The sequence below is a fragment of the Tenrec ecaudatus genome, chromosome 10 (genome assembly GCF_050624435.1).
Source record: "Tenrec ecaudatus isolate mTenEca1 chromosome 10, mTenEca1.hap1, whole genome shotgun sequence".
In the NCBI taxonomy this organism is placed as follows: Eukaryota; Metazoa; Chordata; class Mammalia; order Afrosoricida; family Tenrecidae; genus Tenrec; species Tenrec ecaudatus.
The window spans coordinates 35922205-35938091 of NC_134539.1; the positions used below are offsets into that span (position 1 = coordinate 35922205).

At 49.7% G+C, this 15887-nt stretch overlaps 1 long non-coding RNA gene across 1 annotated transcript; it reads right to left on the bottom strand.

Moving 5' to 3' along the window:
* Positions 1-329: 329 nt before the first annotated feature.
* Positions 330-15408, bottom strand: LOC142457898 (uncharacterized). The gene is made up of 4 exons (XR_012786394.1): positions 15142-15408; positions 10399-10545; positions 5760-5837; positions 330-3205 (listed from the first exon to the last, which is right to left on the bottom strand). It is a non-coding gene; the product is annotated as an uncharacterized LOC142457898 (long non-coding RNA).
* Positions 15409-15887: the final 479 nt, after the last annotated feature.

Below are 15887 nucleotides of genomic sequence, written 5' to 3' on the forward strand. Positions count from 1 at the left end.
CATCGTATCCATGGCGCATAGCCTGGCTGGCACATGGTGAGCATTCTCTTTACACGTGACCTCCTCCAGGAAGCAGCCTAGCTCCCCCTGCCCCCCCAGGCTGGCCGGGGCTTCCCTCCTCGGTGCCACGGAGGACTCCTGTGCTCACCGACTGGGACGGCACTTGTCTTCCTCCCGGACGACAAGCTTGTTTTGATGACTGTGCCCAGCTCCCAGCCCACTGGGATATGGTGAGCAGCCACTAATGGCTTTGTAATAAATTCAGAAAGAAAAAAAAAAAACCAACGCCTTCTTTAGAGTCAGAAAACCTGAATTTTACTTCTCTGTCATGAAAAAGTTGGCTCACTATGCAAATGAACTGAACTTCTCGGAGCCTCAACAGTCTCGTTTGTGCAATGGGCACAATAAATCCTTCCCGCTCTACCTCCTGAATTGAACAAAGGAATGCAATGATATTATATACATTGTTACACACATGTACTATTTATAACCTCTGGGTTGTTTTACACAATCTGGGTTGTTTTACACTATTTTTATTTATTTATGTTTTGCATCTTTTCCCTCTGCATTCTTGCAAATATAATTACGTGCAGCTCATCCTTGAGAATTCCTTGTAGGTGCCAAATCCAAGAAGACAATTCTAATTAGAAGTGAAATGGCATGATTAAAGAATGAGAACCTCTTTGATATGAATTGCGCTGCTGCAAAACACCCTCAATGTTACTTCAACAACCAACACCCAATTGATACAAATTAAACAAATTAGCTCTGTGTAACGCTGGGGCCAAAAGAAATAGCTGGCAACTTACAACAGATGGAGGAAAGAAAGAACAATAAGCCCAAGGCCATTTTGAATTCCGTTTGGCACCTTGTCAGCTAGCGGCACCACGTCACGATGATGGCTACCAATGGTGTCATAAACGGTGTGCACCTTTGGGAAAACAAATTGATACTATCTGGAGAGCCCCATAGAATTTTCTCTTGGAGATCCACATGTGACCTCCTCCCTGGGAGACGGACGGCAGAGAAGGCGGGGAAGGGAGACTCTGGATAGGGCAAGATATGACAAAATAACAATCGATAAATTATCAAGGGCTCATGAGGGAGGGGGGAGCAGGGAGGGAGGGGAAAAAGTAGAGGACCTGATGCAAAGGGCTTAAGTGGAGAGTAAATGCTTTGAAAATGGTTAGGGCAAAGAATGTACGGATGTGCTTTATACAACTGATGTATGTATATGTATGGATTGCAATAAGAGTTGTATGAGCCCCTAATAAAATGTTTTTAAAAAAAGAATTCTCTCTTGGAAATGTGTCCTAAGTGAAAATGCAAACACAATAAAGTCTTTACAGAAATCAACAGGATTACTTGTAACTTGCCATCAAAACGTGCAAACACCTGCAGCAATGAAGAAGCGGCTGCACGGGAAGGAGAGGTCTGCGGTCATTAGAAGCCATCCCTGAGTGAGGCACCGCAGAGCCCCTGACCATCCTGCGACCCTGAGGGCTTGTGGCTTGCTGCTCGAGAGAGAAGATCTTGGTGTGAATGTTCCAGCCAGACACGGCCCAGTTGTTCTAAGTGAGCCCATGAAGGTGTTTGGCATAAGGCAGAGTTTGTGCGGTACCAGGGGATAGTGAGTCTCCAGGAGCTCCCGGCCAGGTTGAGGCTGGCCCTGAACCGTCCATCCAATTTTGCAGTATTGTCAGTGTTGTCTCCACTCACAACGGGGCTGTCTGCACTCTGCTGCCCTTGAAAGGACATGCGGACACTTGCAGTATGGCTTTGTCTCCTGCACTGTGTACACAGCTCCTCACTTCAGAAGACAGCCAGACCTCTAGGGAGAAGGAATTATGGTCATTGAAAGAAGCCAGGTGATGAGACGGCCTTGGACACTGTGCTCCACGGTTGGTAGCGGCTACTCTGGTACCCACATGCTCGTGTACCCTCTCCTTGGGTAAGGGATGGTCCAGAGGTTCACTTGTATCCAACAGAATACAGCAGACGAGAGGCGGCATGACTTCTGAGAGAGCAGGCCAGAAAAGAGCTTGCAGCTTTGGGCTGGGTCTCTTGGACCATTCTCTGGGAGTCTCAGCCACTGTATAAAAGATCCCGTGACTGCCACACTGGAGAAGGGACAGTATCAGGCTGTGGAATACACGGGGGAAGGGGTCTTGGTGAAATTCTCATAGGGCCGCCCTTGCTACCCTGGAAGAACACGCACGTATCATGTGTAAAGGGGGGGGGGGGCGGAAATGTCCTCTACACAACTCCCTTGGCCTTTTCCTCACCAATGTAGATTTTAAAATATCTTAACACTTCTTCCTAATAAGGCCCTGTGATGGTCTACCAAATCTAACTACCATGCCTACCAAAGATGACTCCTTTAGGTTCAAACTTCTAGCATTCCCCCAGACAGATGCCCTATCTTTCTGAGCTGATCTCTCTGCCTTGACTTTAACTGGCTCAGTGGATTCCCTGGGAAGTCACCTTGTTTCCTGAAGGCACAGTACGAAGTCTAAGACAATGGTATGATTGAGAGAACGTGTCTGCAGCCTTCCACGGACGCAGGCACGTGTTCAAACACATCTTGTTTGGAATAAGTCTGCGTGTGTGTGACCTGGGATCCTCACAGCAACACATATATAAATGTCTGGGATTTCCTTCACAGATCCAATGGATAGATCGTGGGGAAGGAGTGGGGAGAACGTAAATAAAACTAGATTGGCCATCTCTTTCTATTATTGAAGCTGCACGATGGATATGTGGAAGTTTTAATATACTAAGATCCTTCTTATATGTTTGGATTTTTTAAAGACACTTTCAGAGAAATATGAAGAGCAAATAGCAAAAATAAAAGGGGTGGGGGTGAAAGGACACAGTTTTTAGTGAGGGATCTCTGAGTGATTTGAGAGTAGCAAAGACCTTTTCCTCTCCCTCTCTCCCCAAATCCCCCTGCACTTACCGGCAGCGAAGTCACATTGTCAGGATGCATAATGGAGGGGGGAGTTTGGAGAGGGAACCAAATTATTAAGGAGGATTATACTGTCACCGCTCAACACAATGCAGAGTGCTGCTGTTGACTGCTTGAAACAAGTCCTACTTCATACCAGAGCTGCGACTCAAGAAGGCGGCGCCGCCATGGGAAGTGGCTCTTGCTCAGGAGCGGAATCTTGCTTCCTGGATGGGGCTTTGAGGGCAGGCTCCCTCCCTGCATGGTGAGAGAATGGACACACTTGAAATTCTCTTCACTGTGTTCTGGCAGCCAGTTGTCTCCGAAGGCCCAGGAGTGAAGACGCCTCTGGATAAAGGAGTTGCACTGCCCGAGAGGGGCTGGGCTCCCCTGTCCAGTTACTGCCCCTTTGTGGGTCTCGGATTCCTGCAGGAGAAACGAGAAGCCGTTTCGCCCAGGCCTTGGCTGTGCCACCTTGAGCGACGACATATGGGCCCTCTCGACACCTGATTTCCTGTTGACACAGTAGAGATGGCGCTGCCCACCTCTCATTGATGTAGAAAGGAAACATTAGATCGTGTGTGTAAAGTGCTTGTCATCGTAGCTAGCAGAGTCAGCTCTCAAAAACAACTATTGCTATTATTCAGATTTCCATACAATATGGATTTGACCCAATGATCCTTCATGCTCTTCCTAACTCTAATATTGGAGGGCCCTGGTGGCGTAGTGGTTATGTATTGGGCTTTCGATCCACAAGGTGCACAGTTCAACGCCACCAGCCTCTCCATGAGCAAAAGACGGGGCTTTCTCCTCCCCCAGACCGTTGCCGTCTCAGAAACTCACAGGGGCAATGCTAACCTGCCCTATGGCATCACTGTGAGTTGGCACTGACTCGATAGTCATGGATTTGGTATGGTTTTGGTCATTTGCACTGGGGCTAAGATGAAGGCATGGGAGTTGAGGCCAAAGCCAGTGTTTAAGGCAACAAGTCAGCTTCCTCGGAGTTACAGTGGTGAATCCCTCTGCCGTCATTTGGCCCCTCAGCCGCTTGCTCCTCCATTCAGAGGTCTGGGCTGTGGAGTGAGGAGGGCGGAGGGACCTTTCAGGGATGCTGCCTTCATCTCCTCCTACGACCTAGACCATGAAAGCTCGGACTCTCCGCCGGTCAGAAACACAGCTGCAGGTCTTCCGTTGCCTTCAAGTTCTCAGCCCCAATCCTGGAGAGAGTCTCAGTGATCACCTTCCATGAAGTTCAGGGACTCCGGGTGACGTGGCCACCACCCAGTCCCCAACAGCATGCTGCATGGAGACTCACAGGTCCCTTCCCTCCATTGCACACAAATGGACCGGCCACTCACCAAGAACAGTGTGCATTGTAGGAGCAGAGCAAACCAAAGACGGCTCCCCTCAGAAAGAACACAGCCTCCTAGGATACGCAGACCTGGACACACGGACTCCAGCCGTAGGAGAGCTTGCGGAGCTCTGCCCTGGGCCACCGGAAGTTAAGGCACAGGCCAACTACGGGGCTCAGGAGACAGGAAAGGTAAGCCCTACGTTCCTGGGAAGATGGCATTTGAATCTTGACCTTGGAGTATAGGGAAGGACTGAGATGCCGAAATCGATCAATCAATCACTCAATAAATAAACAGAGAAAGGGTATCTCAGGGTGAGGAGACTGCATGAGGGAAAGTCTGAAGGCGGGAAAGCGTGGGTTGTGCCAGCATAATGTTAGTTCAGGCTTACATTGGGTGGAGAGGTCAGCAGAGCCAGGTGGCGAAAGACCTTGGGCCAGGATGAAGAGAGTAGACTTTGTTGCGTAAACAGCAGAGACCCGGAAGGCAGCAACCAGGCTGGGGAGGTGAGCTCTGGCTGGGCATGAAGCTCTCCTCCACACACCTGCCCTATGTGCACTCGTGGGGCCGGGCCCAGGCACTTCCTAGACTTGGAAAGCCCCATCCAGAAATCTTTGGACCTCAGAATCAAGGGGCCTGAGCAGCAACTTTCGAGTCAAGAGAGGCAACTTTGTAGGGTTATGAAGGAATTACTCAGAAAAATCATGGGGCAAAGTGTCTATTTTCCCCCCTATGTTCTTTCTTAGACTTGCTCCCCACCCCCCTACACACACAGACGCCCCTCTGCCTGGGGAAACTACATCCAGATGGGTGCTGGGGGAGGTGGAACGTAAGGAAGAAGGGCTCCGGGCGAGTCTAGCAGACTAAACAGCCGGAGGCTCCCCAGCTACGAAGCGCAAGAGTCAAAGCCTGCATCATCTGAACGGGCAGTTGATACCAATTGGAAAGCATGCTCCGAGACTGAAACCCACGACAGCTAGAAGCCACAGCGGACTGAGGCTGGGATCATGTGCAGGGTTTAAAGCAGAAGCTGTCAGGGCAGCAGAATTTGGGGTGGAAGGCTGCCTTCCAAGTCAGAGGGAAGCTAGGGAAAGATGATGCTGGAAGGCCCTTGAGAGGCTCGCTCTGTAGTGCCTCCAGGTCCCAGACTGCCCTCTGCGCCCAGCGCTCAGACACCATGAAAGTCTCGTCTAGGGAGTCACTGGCCTGGTGGTACCTTGAACTTCCCCCATTACTTCTTCCTGCTCCACGTCTTAACCTTGGCATCTTCTAAATGGGAATAGCATCAGAGCTGACCTGGCCTCTTATTGGGAGGACTCATTCATTCATGCATTCATTCATTTACTTTACAAACATATTTTGAGCAGGGAGCATGACAAGTCTTCAGATAAGGAATTCAGCAGACAAAAATCCCCGCCTTCAAGGAGCTTCCCTTCTGGTGATGAGACCAAATAACTTACCAGACAAGGTGAGAGCGCAGCTGCATGACGTAGAGGGAAGAGCACTCTCCCAGTCCCGGCCAGGAGGGTTGGCAGGCTCTGGAGGAGAAGGTATCTGGGGTGAGTCTTGAAGACTGGTGGGGATCATCCTTCACCCACCTAAGCGTGGGGTTCAAAACTGAGCTCGTCGGAGGTCTAGCTGTGGGACTCCAGTGCCTCCTGAGAATAAGGGCAGTCACTCAAACCACAGGCATGTGACCCGAGTAGCAAGAGCCTCAGACGTGAACGGGCCCTGAGAAACACTCACCTGTGGAGAAAGGACAGAGAAAGAAGAGCCACCAGGGGGCCAAGTTAGAGGAGAATCAGGAAAAATGCCCGGCGGGTGTCGCAAAGGAGTAGCCAGGAGAAGACTGTCAGCTGTTATGTTCCCTGCAGCTGAGGTCAAGTCCAGTAAGACTGGACCGCTTCGGATGGGTTTGGTTAGTTGGGGTTTCAGTGTCCTTGGGAAAACCAAGGAGGGGCTAGGGCAGAGTGCAGTGGGTGTAGAGGATCTAAAGGGCAGTGAGGAAGTCGGGGTGCTGGGTGCAAACCAGTCTGGGAAGAAGTGTGTTGAAGAAAGGCAGGCTCCTGAAAGATAGACGTCAGCATGATGATTGTAGGAACAAGCTTGTGGCGAGAGCGGGAGGCAGTGGATGAGGTCCAGATGGTAAACTGAGGGGTTGACCTGGACCAGACAGAGGAATTAACTTTGATACACAGAGTGGGGGTGGTTAGGGGTTCTGGTGACTGGGGATGGGAGGCATGTTGGGACTAGTCATAAAGGTCCCGTAGAGAAAGATGGGCTGGACACATAGGTGGCTGCAGCTGGCGGGAGGCAACAGTTCTCTCATGTACCTGCCTGTAAGGCTGCGACTGTAGCATGAGCCTGGGGAGTGACTCTGCTCATAGGTGGCTGGGGAGGAGCCACCTACCTGAAACTGCATGCTGAGGGCCAGCGGCCAGCCTCTGTCTCTGGGCGTGCAGTGCCACACTGATCTGGAGCACAAGAGACACAGCGCCTGCCCCGTCCCTCCTGGGTGGTTCAGTGGCGTGGCAGGCAGCTCCCAGGTCATCCCACACAAGTGCTGTGCAGGTGAACACTGCAACAGTTTCTCAGATGGAGCCTGCACACCCAGCCCTAAGCTTCCCAGGCTTTTAATGTTCTCTGGATAACAGCTTAAACAAACAATAATGCTTGACAGGGTAAGGAGCCCTGGTGGTGCTGAGGGGTCGGTGTTGGGGCTACTAACTGCAAGGGCGATGGTTCAAACTCACCAGCCGCTCTGCAGGAGAAAGACGAGGCTGTCTGTCCTCCTAAAGACTTAAGACACCTTGGAAACCTGGATCGAGTGGCGATGGGTTGGAATCGACTCCATGGCTGTGCGTTGTGGTGGCTGTAGGGTTACACTATAAAGCACATGGCATCACAGGTACAAATACGCTTGATGCAATTGATGTATGGATTGTTGTAAGAGCTGTGAGAGCCCCCAATGAAATGATTGTTAAAAATAAATAAATAGAACTATCACACACACACATAAATAAAACACAGTGCTCCCTTTACCCCAGCAATCACATGGGACAGCTGTATTTTTAAGTTATGATGTTGCCTATGATGAATTTGAGGTCCGCCTGTAATTGTTTGGGGGAAGCAATTTAACTGTAGCCATTAATGAGAAAAGAAAGGCAGATGAAATGATCTCTCGGAGTCTCAGGACAGCAAAGCTGCGAGGACCGAGTCTTCCCACGTACACTGTGGGATAACAGAAGGCAGGACAGAGTCCAATGAATTGGTCCCTTGGCAAGTCAGCCCCACGGTAATGTTAGAAGCAGACATTTCACATCAGCAAGAAAAAAATAAATCCAGCACATTTGATGCCGGCTGTTTGGATTGGGTGAGTTTGCAGCCTGATGTTTACTCTGTAAATTCATTTTGCTTTGATGTTGGTTATGGAGTTCTACATTCCGTTTCACAGTTGGACATTCTTAAATCACAGGTGTGTCAGGCAGGGTGGTACAGAGAAACAAAACCAGCGAGTCCCATAGGTGTGCACAAAAGAACTTTACCTCCAGGAGTCACCTTATATCAAGAAGGCCTCCCAACCCCATCCCAACTCAACGCCACGCCACCTTCTGCCTCAGGTGGTTGTAGGCCAATGATGCAGAAAGGTGGAGCCTGGGAGGTCCCAAGCCAGTGGGTGCAAAGTTGCGTGGATCCACGGTCAGGAGGAAGACAGCAGGGCAGCAGCTCCCAGGGTCAGGCTGCCCACACGGGGCCACCCAAGGAGGCAGATGCACAGAGTCGTGACAGGGAGCAAGGCAACGGAGCAAGAGTGTCAGGGGAGGGGTCCCCAGGGTTTCTCTTCTCAAAAGGCCACACCTCCCAGGAAGCATCCTCAGGCTGTAATCTGATGGACAGGTTGGTTCCCTTCCCCTCTCCTTCCCCCCCACACACAAGAGTGCAAGTTGATTTAAAATCTAACTGCCACGATACAGTTAATCCAGTACTGGGGAGCCCATGGGGTTTGGGGCTCTTGCTTTTCCTTCTGAGTGGACCCATAAATGAGTCCATTATAGAAACATCTCTCACCACGTAAAGTCGTTTGTAAGAGATGTGTGTCCTGGAGCACTTCCTTTCCAGAATTCAGTCCACTAGATCCTATCAGAGGGTTGCTGGTAACAAATTAAAACTCCTGCATCCTGTGTGCGGCCCTGCATCAGGGCAGTGCTCCACATCCCATCTGCTCTCAGATCCATACGAGGCATTTTAGCAAATTCAAGCCTCTGAAAGCTAGGGAACACAATTACAAACACGACTTGGCTACCCAGAAGGAGCCCTGGTGGCATAGTGGTTACACATTGGACTGCGATTCTCAAGGTCCACAGTTCAAAACCACCAGTCACTCCTCGGGAGAAAGATAAGGCTTTCTACACCTGTCAACAGTTACAGTCTCGGAAACTCTCAGGCATTCTATCCTGTCCCATGGTCACTGTCAGTCGGTATTGACTTGCTGGCCGTGAGTCTGAGTTGGGCTGTCGGGACTCAACCATGGCCCATCGCCTCAGCAAACACCTGTCAATTGACAAAACAGGTGATAAAGATAGTGTTCTACACCCTAGACAGTGTGTACTGTCAAGCATCTTAAAAGCTTTACAAATAAGTGGCCGGCTAAGAAGCAACTATTGGTCTCTAGTTTCCTGGGATAGAGGAGAATAAAGAAAAACAAAAATTCAAGGAAGCAATTACTCCAAACAAATAACTTCCCACATGATTCACGGCCTTCTCTAATCTTCCTAAGAGACCAGAAGAACTAGATGGTGTCCAGCTAAAATTACCCACCACTCTGACCAAGACCCCACTAGAAGGTTCTGGTGACAATGGCTAAACTCCAAACAAAACATAAAGTTCAGAGCCGAAAGGGAGAGCGAGAGACACCAGATGTACTGGTTGGAAAGAGGCTCGAGAGACTATTGTCCTGAGACAGTCTCCTGCCACGAAACTGGAGACACTCCCAGCAGCGAACTTTCAGTCAAACAATAGAAGGGCCTGCGGGACAAGCAGTACGAAGCATGTGCTCCTCAGAACAGCCCACTCTAAAGACCAACAGGCTAGCATCTGCCCAAGACCAAAGAGGAGAGGACAAGGAGGAACTAGGGAGAGTGCGGCCCATTGTGGGGACAGCAAACAGTGCCACACAACTATTGAATGGACTGTTGAAATTACTACGTAAACTGTCACCTACAGCACAAAGGAGTTTTTTAATGAAAGGTTCCAAGGATTCCAACAGTAGAGAAAAAAGAAAAGTTAATGGTGTTTCACTCAGCGTTTCCCGAATTTATTTGATCAAATGTAATCTCTATTGAAATAACAATAAATATGTTAAGGAATCGTTTTCTTTGGAAAACATTCATCGACAACACTGTCTAGGCCTGTGATATTTCTTCTCACCATTTTTGTGGGAAGGACCTCTTTGGGAGTCTGGGGAAAGCTCTGGACACCTTATACTAATGTTCTGAAATGAATAAATGAATAAATCTGAAACCCAAACCAAGCCCAACCCACGGCCATCGAGTCGATTCCAACGCTGAGCACCTCTAGGTAAGGGTTCCAAGATGGCCCGTCTTTACAGGGCAGCCAGCCTCGTCTTTCACCCTCCGAGGGTCTGCTGGGCTTAAACCACCCACTTTGCGGTTGGCAGCCCCTCGCTCACCCTGCGGTGCCCCCAGGGATCCTTAAATAAAATATACAAGATAATCGAACAATCGGTTATAGTGAAATCAAGTTTTCAAAATAATGTGAGAACAAATTGGGGTATCTGAAGGAGAAGAGAAAAAGAGGGGGCAGAAAAATAACCAAATGAATACTGCCCCATGGCCACATACGTGTGATTTCACTCGTAGGAAAGTCTAAATAAACAAGACTGCAGAAGCAGAAGCAGATTAGCGGTGGCCTGGGCTGCTGAGGTTGGGAAGGGATAACCAGGGAGAGCTGGTTCTCTTTGGTGCAACAAAAATGCTCTAAAATTGATTGAGGTGATGAACACACATCAGCCACACGTGTAGAATTGCTGATGTTGTTAGTTTCCGGGGAATCGGTCCCAACGCCTCTCGCCACACTTACCGATCTGTATGCTGAGCAGAGAAGCTGAGACGCTGGGCTATCAGAAGAAGAACGCGGCACTGGGATGGAGGAAAGCTCATTGACCGCCTTCGATGTGCAGATGCCGTGACGTTGCTGGCTAGAAGCCGAGAGGACGGGAAGCATTCCCTGATGAAGATCAAAGATTGCAATACGCATTACGACTCAATGCAGAGAAAACAAAAACCCTCACAGACGGACCAAAAGACAACATCATAACAAATGGAGAAAAGATTGCCCAATTATCAAAGATTCCTTCTACCTGGATCCACAGTCAGTGCTCCGGGAAGTAGGAGCTAAGAAATCAAATGACAGACGTATACCCTCCTGTGTTCGTTAAAGCACAGTTCACAACAGCAAGAACCTGGCAGCCGCCCAAATGCCCGTCAGTAGAAGAATGGATAAAGAAACTGGTAAGTACACACATCCCTAAAAACCGGGGATGGAACCAGGAAACACCTCGTGACATAGATAGACCTGGAAACCATTATGCGGAGTGAAGTTCGTCAATCCCAAAGGGGCAACGACTACATGAATCTGCTACTAAAGGATAAACACAAGACGACGGCAGGCTTCTCCTGTCAGGTCATGTAGAGAGCCGGCCTAGTGCCCAAAAGGCAGGGACGTGTGCCCTGGTGGTGTACTGGTTACACCTTGAGCTGCTAACCACGAGGTCAGCATTTCAAAACAACCAGCTGCTCCGCCTGAGAAAGGCGGGCTCTGCTCTCATAGAGAGTTACAGTCCCAGACACTCAGAGGGGCAGTTCTACCCTCTCCTACAGGGTCTCTGTGAGCGAGCATGGGGGTAGCCCAGGACGGGTAGATCTACAGAGACAGTAATTGGATGGATAATTTCCAAGGCAGTGAAGAATGAGGGATGGGGGAGCTAGAGACAATGAGTCCAAGATGGTCTGAAATCGATTGTGATGATGATGGCAAAACCCTTCTTAATATTAGTAGATTGAACAATTAAATTGTGTGATATGTGAAGTATATGCCAATAAAACTATTTTTACATAAATTAAAGGGATCCCCGTAAAAGAATGTGATTGAAAAAAATACGAGGAAAATCTTCAATGAGACAATGAGCACAATAACAGATTCAGAGAGTGCTCACAAGACAGCATGGGGCAGGACAACATTTCGTCCTCAATGAGCTGGAGTTGATCAGTTGACAACTAATAACAACATGATGCTAATTGTTTTTTTAAATCATTTTATTGGGGGCTCTTACAACTCTTATAACATCCCATACATACAGTATCAAGCATACTTGTACATATGTTGCTATCATCACTTGATGTTGAGTTTTTAATGACAGGGATAAAAAAAGAAATCAAAGGATGCCCTGCATGGGCAGGTGTGCTGCACCAAGCCTCTTTAGAGTGTCGCAGAGCCCTCTGAGGAGCAAAGGGGCAGCTGGCTCAGGAGCCACCTTTTCAACCACCTCGTACACACGTGAAAGCTGAACAACGAATGAGGAAGACGGCAGAAGAATTGTGGCATTTGAATTACAACATCGGCAAAGAATATTGACCATCTCGTGAACTGCCAGAACAACCCCATCTGTCTGGGAGGAACGCTGGTCACAGTGCTCCTTAGATGCTAGGGTGGGACGACTTTGCTTAGTGTACTGTGGACATGGTTTCAGGGGGGACCGGCTCGTGGAAATGGACGTCATGCTTGGTGAAGTGGAGGGTCAGTGGAAAAGAGGAAGACCTTCGACCGGAAGGCCTGCCTCAGTGCTTGCAAACAACGATGGGGAGGGGGTGGAGGCCAAGGTAGCGTTTTAGTCTGGGACCTTCCAACAACAGCATGATGACCTCACATTTGTGGAGGAGGCTCCCAGAGTGAACTTTGAGAAGCACTTCACCAGGCCTGTCTTGTCTTCTAAGGCCCTCTGGGGCAGAGTTGGGGCGAGGGTGGCTGATGTTACCCTGTCGTTGTCTAAGATGGTGACACTGAGGAAGAGTGCACAGACTCTTTGTTCATATATTTGCAACTGCGGTGACTCTATGAGGAGCGTGGTGGCACAGTGGGTGCGAGTCGCACTGTTAACCAGAAGTTTGAAACAACCAGCGGCTCTGTGGGAGAAAGAGGAGCCTTTCTGTTCTCGTCTGGGAAACCCACAGGGACAGTGCCACCCGGTCCTACAGGCTTACTGTGAGTTGGAATCGACTCGGTGGCAGTGAGTGTGAGTTTGGTGAATCTGATAATTATTTTATAATAAAATCATCTCAATTCTCTTAACCACCAACACTCCTCCCCCCAAAAAAGGTGAAAGGGGAACAAAGAACAGGTGAGGCAAATGGAAAACAAAACGAGATGATAAACCTATGCCTAACGATATAAAAAATCACATTCCACAGAAATAGCCTTAACACCACCATAAGAGGTATTGCTTGTCACATTGCTTTAATTAAAGAAAATCAAGGTTCAACTACATGTTGCCTATAAGAAATATACTCTTCAAAGAAGTTAAAATAAAAAGCTGGGGAAAGACATCTCATACTACCAAGACAATGCTGGAATGGCTATGTTAATATCAGACCAAGTTGACTTCAGAGCAGAGGAGGTGCCAGAGATAGAAAAGATTATTTTAGCATGAGAACCAAGCCCACTGCCATCGAGTTGATTCCAACTCACAGCGACATCACATAGGTTTCCAAGGCTGCAGACCTTCAGGGGAGCGGAAAGCCTCATCTTCCTCCCTGGAGTGACGGGTAGCTTTGTCTCCTTTCTTGCCTTGTGGTTAGCAGCCCCACACTTAACCCATTATGGCCTCCAGGGCTGCTTTTATGATGACAAAGGAGTCAATGAAGCCAGCAGACAAATGAGCTTACACACTTGTGCACCTAGCAACAGAGCATCAAAATATAGAGAGCAAACACTGATAGAATTTCACAGAGAAATAGATAATGCCCAATTATACAGTTTTCAATACCTTTCTCTCAAAAAACTGGCACAATACAAAAACAGAAAATCAGTAGGATTAGAGAAGACTCGAGCAACCAACTTGACCTAATTGACATCTATAGGCCGATCCTCCTAAGAACAAGGCACTATGAATGCTTCTCAATAGACATGGCAGATGTACCAAGCTAGGGAGCCCTGGTGGCTTATTCATCGGGCCACTATCAACTAGGTCAGCAAGCACTCGGATGAGCCAGCCACTCCACAGGAGAAAACTGAAGCGTTCTACTCTTGTAAAGATTGACAGTAGCCTCACAAACCCAGACAGGCAATTCTATGCCGCCCTCTACGGCAGCGATGAGTCAGAGTTGACTGCATGGTAGTGGGTTTGAAGCCATTAGAAAGCTCTCGAGACAGCATGATTTGCACGCAACTACTACCCTAAAGGTTGGCAGTTCTAACCCACACCGTGGCACCACAGAAGAAAGACTGGCAACCTGCTTCCATAACAATTACAGCCAAGAAAGCCTTATGAAGCAACTCTAGACTATAGCACATGGCTCACCAGGGGTCAGAACAGACTCAAGGGCAAGCGTTCTGCCCCCCCCCCACCTGGGATTAAAAATAGGTGCATGACTGCAGTTTACTTCAAGGGGCACAGGAGTGTATGCCTCCCTGTGCCCAGCGTTGAGAGCTAGGTACAGGTGAGCATTCATAAGCTCCCCTAATTACCCATGACATTAACAATGATCTCCATACCAACATACTGTGTTGGAATTGAGACTGCATTATTAAAGAACGTGAACAAGGCAACGGTCCCATGAACCAGAGATTCTACCCAGAAAAAGTGGGAGAATTGTAACTCCAGTCACGGTTTCTGTACAGTGAGCCAAACTCCAGATAACCTAGAAGCAGGTGGCAAACTCTATTTGACTTTTGGCCACCTAGAAACGGGCTATTTTTATAGCTGCTTTGCATGCAGTCAGGAGCCTTCTTGGCAGAGTGCCGACAAGTTGGGCTGCTAACTAAAAGGGCAGCAGTTCGAAACCACCCGTCGTTCCACAGGAGAAAGATGAGGCTTTCCTACTCCAAAGCGTTGCAGCCTCAGGAGCATTTCAAACCTGTCCTGTCGGCTGCTGTGACTTGGGATCGACTTGATGGGCATGAGTGTGTGCATCCCATCAAGGCCCCATGGTGGCACCATTTCCACCAGTGACACTCAATATCCACCCCCTACACCCATCCTCTGGAGACACCCCAGTTGGAGCCTACATGCAGAAGTCGAGACACGGTGCTGTGGACGCACAGAAGAGGGGAAAAAATCAATATTTTCAACTCTGACACCGTCTCTTTCCTTCTATTTTTGTGATGCAAACCTGGGTCCCCTCTTGTCACCTCTGCAGTCTAATCCTTCTGTGGCCATAGGCAAATCCCTTCACTTTTTCAAAGCTCAGTTTCCTCACCTTTCAAACGGGAATAAGAAGATGTACCTCCCAGGACTGTTGTGGGAACAAGAATGAGATAATGTCTAGGGAAATGTTGTGTAAACGTGAAGCTCCTATCAGTCCACGTTATCACCATCACCATCATCCCCCTTGTCGTCAGCGCCGCTGTTCCCCAGGTGCGCAAGACCCAGGAGAGAGAGAGGCTGCAAACCTGACCCTAAGACTGCCAGAGTCAGGGCCTCGCTCTAATTAGCTCTTCCTGGCATAAGCGCCTTGCTGGACATGTCTGCCTCCCAGCAAACAGCCCGGAGAGGCTTCCAGGGGCCGCCCACTGGCCCTGACACACTGGGCTGGAATGATGACTCACCAGCCCTCCAACCGGCTCGCTGACAGGCGCCTGGGCCCAGCCTGGCAGAGGCGATCCAGGGCTGGCATGGTGCAATGGGGCCACTGGGTCTTTAAGAGAGGAGATGGAAAGATGGTAAGAGAAGGGGGAGAAGAGGAAAACAGAGGCCCCAAAGGGCAAAAGGGGAGGAAAAAGGGGAGGCGAGGGAAAGACGGAAGGGAGAAATGAGGGCAAGGAGAAAAACTGGGAAAGGAGAAAGGCAGGAAAAAGCAGAAACGAGGAAGGAAACAAAGGAGGGAAGGGAGTGAGGGAAGAAAGGGGAGAGCAGATGGGGATGAAAGAGAAAAGAAGAGATGGACGAAGACAATTACTTAAAAGGTAAAAGGGAGACCGGATGGTACTCCGCACAAGAGGCTGGGGGGGCGGGTCTCGAACCGAGGGCTTCGGGGAGGGGAGCGGTGCGTGACGTCACACCGCGCTGCGCTGCGCCGCCCCGTCCCGCGTCCCGCCGGGGGGCAATGGCGCGGCGTTGCAGTGACCGCCCGACGGGCGGGCGGGTGCCGCGCTCCCTGGGTGGCTGCGAGTCCCTGGCCCCTGGCGCGCTGCCCGGCCGGCCCGGCGGCGAGAGGGCGGTAATTGCCCAGAGACGCGGCACTTAGCTGGGCAGGTTGTGCAAGGCGCGCGGGAGGGACGGCCCGGGGCGGCGGCTCTCACGCCTAAGCGGCCAAGCATGCGCGCGGGGGCGAGGGACGGGCGGGGGTCCCAAA